General features: G+C 52.5%; 1 pseudogene; it reads right to left on the bottom strand.

Moving 5' to 3' along the window:
- Positions 1-201: 201 nt before the first annotated feature.
- The window catches only part of LOC128949484 (zinc finger protein OZF-like), a 31187-nt pseudogene continuing 25388 nt past the window's right edge, over positions 202-6000 (bottom strand).

Here is a 6000-nt window from a genome sequence, read left to right as displayed (position 1 = left end):
ACAGGGGTCACCAGGGCTCTGCCCAACGGGGGTCACTGGGGATCATCCAGCGCGGATTCTCCCATGGGGGATGGAGCTGGAGCAGCGCACCAAGCTCTTCCCACACTCGGGACACTCGCAGGGCCTCTCCCTGGTGTGGAAGTGCTGGTAAGTGACGATCTCTCAATCCCACCTGAAGCTCTTTTGACATCCCAAGCACTCCTAGGGCCATTCCCCAGTGTGGATCTTGTGGCGCTTGCTGAGGTCGGACATCCCACTGAAGCGCTTCCCACATTCCTCACACTCACAGAGCCTCTCCCCAGTGTGGATGTTCAGGTATTCCATCAGGGTGGAGCTGGAGCTGAAAGCCTTCCCACATTCCAAGCACTTGTGGGGCTTCTCCCTGCCATGAGGCTTCTCCACCAGCTCTGAGCTCTGGCTGAATCTCCGGCCGCCTTCCTGCCTCAGAGGGGCTCTTTCCTCCTCACACCTCCCTGGGCTGGGTTTGCAGCCCCTCCTCATAAGGGATCTCTGGGGCTTTTCCTCCTCCTCCATCTGGCCACAGCTTGGGAATGACAAACCCTGGTTTGGGGGAAACCAAGGTGGGAGCGCCTTGGAGTAGAGGCCCCTCCTGGCCAGGTCCATCTCTGGAACTCAGCAGGAGTCTTGTGTCCATGGAAATCTCCACAATGTCAAGATTCAGTCCAAAAAAGCTCTCCCAGGAGTTCCCTATTGCTGATCTCTCCACTTCTGGGGTTCCAGAGGTTTCCTGTCCTTGGGATCATGGGGGTCCAATGGTTCCAGGGGTTCTCCATTCCCCAGCGTCCTGCTTAGGGATGATCCAGGGGCTTTTCGGGGTCCATGGGGTCCCTTCTACCCTGATGCTTTACTTTGAGGTCCCAGGGATCCCAGGGGTCCCTCCTCTCCAGGCTCCCCCCCTTTCCAGTCTGCCGGAGTCCCCCAGCTCTGGGATTGCCCCTCTCTGCTCTCCCCACGCTCTGCTCTCCTGGGGGTCCCCAGGACCAATGTCCTCCCCTTCCCATACTGGGCAATGGCCACGTGGGCCCCCAAAGATCCCCTAAGGGGCTCAGCTCTGGGGTCCTGCGAGATCCAAACATACACACACAGAGAAAAAAACCTCCCAGAGACACCATATGATATTTGGAGTCAATTTTACAATCTGCGAGCTCCAAACACACCCCAATAAAAAACCCTCTCAGGGACCCCCCGGATGGATTTGGGACGAGCTCCCCCTCCCCGCTCACCTGCAGGACGAGCTGGGGGCGATGGTCCCGCGGCTGCGGCCACAGGGGGCACTGGAACCTCCTGTTCCTCCTGCTCCTGCTCCTGCTCCTCCTCTTCCTGCTCCTCCTTTTCCTCTCTCCCTCCTCCTCCTCCTCCTTCCTAATCCCACCTCCTCCCCAGTTCTGCCTTCTGTGTATTTAGAGTGGAGAACCTTGCTTGTTTTTAGAACTAGAACAAAGATCCCAGATGGAACAAGGCTTGCTGCTTTTAGTCAGAACTATCAGTGACTAAAGGTCACGTTGCCTTTGGTTTGGTGCCGTCCTTGTTCCTCGTCAGTGTTCAGGCTGGGCTATGGGGTGTCCTTGTTTGCTGCATTTTCCGAGTTCCTCTTGCACCCTTTGGGCCATAGGCTGTACCCTGGGAGGGTTCTTTGTGCTCCTTTGTGACACAGGAGAACCTTCCAGGCGGTTTCTGCGTGAGCTGCTGCTGGGATGTCACAGGAACAGCACCACGTCCCCGTGGTGTTCCCGTTGCTGTGGGACACGGAGGCCTCAGTGCCCAGAGTGGCTCTGGGCTCGTTGCCGGAGGATCCTCCTGCCCGAGGCATTCTCAGCAGCAGCCCAGCCCTGACGGGTGTCCTTCTGTGCTTGCAGGGCTACAGGCTGCAGACGTGTGCAGCGCAGCCAAAATGCTCCAGCACGTGGCTGCTGCAGTTTGCACTCTGTACTCTGTGGCTTATTCGGGGTATTTTTTAACCCACTTAGCACGTAAGTCGAGGTTTTCCCTTGGTGCAGCATCTGTGGCTTTGGGCTCGCTGTGTGCTTTCTGTTCTTCCTCTGGAGCTGAGGTGGCTTTGGAACCAAATTGCCATGAAGACACCATTGCTTTGGGAGAGCTCCTGCCAGCAGCTGCAGCTGAAAAAGGGGGTGTCTGCAGCCAGTGGGGCATGCACAGCATCTGCAATGGGCCCTGGGGGGTTCTGTTCCCTCAAGCAGGGAGTCTGTGCCAGCAGAGCCTGGAACTCCCTCCCTTTGCTGCTCCAGCCAAGAACTGACCCAGCCCAGTATTTTGTGCTGTTCTCTTGCTTGCTGTGGGAAGGGACTGTGGCTCCTGGAGGGATGCTGTGAAAGCAAAATGCTGTCTCGGGGTTGCCTTGCTCCGTGGCATTTCCCACCACTGGCAGTTTTTCTCCTAACAGCATCTGGTTCATGTTCCCTCTCCCATTTCAGGGCATCTCATGTCTGGATTCTGAGCAGCTCCTCCTTCGGTGAGTGGGAAAGGAAACTTTGGTGTTTGGAATAGTGCAGCAAGTTGTGAGCTCGGCATGTGCCAGCCTCAGGGGCCTTTGACGGCGCCTTCTGACCACAGTTATCAATTCTGATCAGGACTGAGAGACAGCAAGATGGTAGCTGTCTCTCTATTGCAGCAAGGAGCAGGACCTGGAAAATCTTCTGTCCCTGGAACTGGATTGACTAAAAGAGCAACTCACCATCTGGTGACTGTCAGAAAACAGTTCTCAAGAAGATTTCTTTCAAATATTTTCCTTCAAAATATATCCATCAGTCAGGATTATCAACCTAATGGTTTAGAAACAGAAACCAGAGATGAACTAATAACTGCTGTACTCTAGCACAGGTAGCAGACCCCATACATTCAGTAACAGACACAGAGCTGATGCACTCTGAGGGAAAATGCATCACCTGCCTGATGGCACAGCCCTTGTGGAACCTGCAGGTCTTAGGCAGGAAATGGAAAAGGATGAAATGCATTCTTTTCCAGTTCTTTAGACACCCATTTCTCACCTCAGGTTTTGAACTAAAGCTATTCAGGGTGGACATTTGGGATTTGCTCCAGCCCAATTCCTTCGTGTTGGGTCTCAGTTTTCTCTTGCACACCTTGCATGGCAGAGGACTGGTGGCTGCTGTGCTGGTGTTGGAAGGGTCGATGCACCCAGGTGTTTGTGAACGCTGCAGGCAGCAGAGATCTCCTGTCTGGGCTGGCTTTCACTGCCAGGGCCTAAAGCGCTGCTTCTTTCTTCTCTGCTCTTTTGTCTCCAGGGCTTTCGGAGCCGTTTCTAAAGGACTCGACAGGGCCACTGGAGGAGAGGTCAGTGCCAACACGCCCAGCACAGCTGGCAGCTCTGCAGGGCTTTCCCCTCTGCTGGGAGCTGTGGCTGCAGCTCTGGGGGCCAGCAGAGCTTTCCTGCCCAGGCTGCTCCTCTGCAGGCAGAGCAGTGTCAGCCTGCAGAGCACAGCTGGGACAGACTTGGTCCTTCTCAAGTGCCCAAGGAATGCAAGGAGGGCAGCGGTGTCTGTCAGAGCAGGACACCCTGGCTTGGTCTTCATATCTAAAAGTGTGAATGCATCAGCTGCTGGAGACTGAGGCCCCATTAATCTTCATCCCAGCCTCAGACAGGAACATTATTTAGCAGTTTTTCCATCCTGCCTTTCATCTTCAAAGGGAACCTCAAGGCCTATTTAGGGAGAGATCCTGCTTGGGCTCAGTTTGGGGTTTTAGTCCTACTTCAGCTGTTCACAGAGGGAGAGGGAGAGAAATGAGAAGATGGATGTTCAGAGCAAAGCTCTCTCCTAAATCCTGCAGTTGTGTTTGGGTCTGGTGTCAGTGACAGCCTGTGACAGGGATCACCTGAGCAATGGGTGTGTGTTTGCTTTGTTGTGCAATCCCAGACAGAGCAGTTGGATCTGAAATCATGACCAAATCCCATAGAATTGCTAAAGGATTCCTAGCTGTTTTGCTCTGTTTTCACAGAACCAGAATTACCTCCTGCTTGCAAAATGTGTTTGAATAATAATAATAATAATGAGAGTGTTGAGGCCATTTGAGAAGACTGTAGGTGCAGAGAATGTTGTTAGAGCTTTGAGGCTGACAGCTGAGGGACCATTTCTGCAGAGCTTGCAAGGCCAAATATCTCTGGCCATGTGTCCTGTAAGCAGCCCCCAGCTGGCAGAGCAATGGGCTGTGGGAATGGCCCTTGCTGAGCTCTGGTGTCCCATCCCAAGGCAGTTGGGCACAGCTTGGCTCCGTTGCTCCAAAAAGTCTCGCTCCGTGTTTGCTGTGGCCTCCTGCCACAGACTCCTGCAGTTAAAGGCTGCAATGTCCCTTCAGGTGGCCATCAAGAAAATGAGTCTCAGAGGGCAGAACAGGGAACGAGCTGTGAATAAGATCCTGCTCCTGAAGGACAAAAAGAACCCCAACATTGTCAGCTTTCTGGACAGGTGAGTGCTTCAGCTCTTATCCCGTGCCCAGGCCCTGCGTTAACCTTTCCTGGCATCCGGAGTCTGTAGCCTGTTTTGAAAATGCCTGACCCAGCCACATCTTCCCAAAACAACAGCCTGGCAGTTCACTCCCTCCATGTGCTTTCGTTGCTTTGCTTTGGTTTTTCCTGCAAGTTTGTCCCCGTTTGATGTCTCTCCCAACAAATGCTGATAAACCACAGCAGAAATTATTTCCCTTGGCTTCTTCTTCCCAGCCCTTTTCCATTGCTACAGATGCCAGGAAGACCAGGTTCTTGTTTCCAGAAATGCCTCATTTGCCCATTTTTCACTGGCCTTGCCTGTTTCTGAAGGGACTTTCTGAAAGGTTTTCTGACTGCTTTTGTCCCAAGTGCTGCACAGCCTCCTCCCCTGGATTACCCTGGCAGTTGTGTTGCCTTGTTCTGCAGGGAATGGTGGAACTGACGAGTTCAGAAGCTGAACCAGCTGGGGCCAAGGGTTGTGGTTCCACATTGATCTGGGCTGTTGCTAAACTGCATTTTTCACCTGCTTGCCATCTCAGGCCTCTCCTTTCTCACAGGTGTCTCCTTCTCCTTTAGACTGTGCAGATTCCAAGGGCTGTGCAGCCTGGCAGGAATGTCTCTCCATCTGATTCTGTCCTCACTGACAAGTGACCTGGAAACAAAGCTCCACTCCAGGCTCTTCCATGGGGGAATTGAGCTCTGCACTTTCATCTCCATGCCATTGCTTTCCTCTTCCAGCTTCCTTGTTGATGGAGATCTCTGGCTGGTGATGGAATACATGGATGGAGGAACTTTGCAGGACGTTGTCAGACAGACACGCATGGCTGAAGGAGAGATGGCAGCTGTCAGTCGGGAGGTGAGGGATCCTGCTTGTCACTCCATGGCTGGGACACGACGGTCCTTCCAAACAGGGCGTGAGAGCAGGAGTGGCTCCATGCTCAGGGCTTTGTTTCTGTGTTGTTTTTGTGAGCTGGAGAAGAAAGAGCCTCTGCAGTGAACGGCCTGCCAGCATCACTGCACTTCTACTCTGTTCTTGTTCTCTCTCCTGCTGTTGTGGTACTCTCTGTCTGGTCTGGATTTGGTTTGCTGTTCTCAGCTTTGCCTTGAACCGTTTGCCTGGAGCTTGTGTGCACTGCACTCCTGGCCTGTCACAGCAAAGCTGCTGCTGGCAGAATTCTGAACTGTCCTTTCTTGTGTGATATATTCCGGCCATTGGGGTTTTGCCCTTGTGTTTCTTGTTGTTATGTTTGCCCAATTATCCCATCATAAAAAAACCCAAACAATATTTGAGATAGCAGCAATTTTAATTGAATAGTTTAGAAAATATATATCGACAATATAATTTGATTAAAAATAACGGATAATTAATTTCAAATAATAATGCAAAAGCAAAAGATAACCACAGGGTACGGAGTGCAGGGCTCTTGGACCCTTGCCACCTCAGGTACAAGCTTGCCAAGTGAAGATTCCCCCCTTATATGTCATATGTCAATGCCATCTCCTCCCATTTTCGATTCAAC

Source organism: Melozone crissalis, unplaced genomic scaffold (genome assembly GCF_028551555.1).
Source record: "Melozone crissalis strain CALT ecotype California unplaced genomic scaffold, PUWL_Pcris_2 ptg000244c_1, whole genome shotgun sequence".
Classification (NCBI taxonomy): domain Eukaryota; kingdom Metazoa; phylum Chordata; class Aves; order Passeriformes; family Passerellidae; genus Melozone; species Melozone crissalis.
The sequence above is the reverse complement of the archived record's forward strand: the minus strand, read 5'-3'. Positions and strand labels throughout refer to the sequence as shown.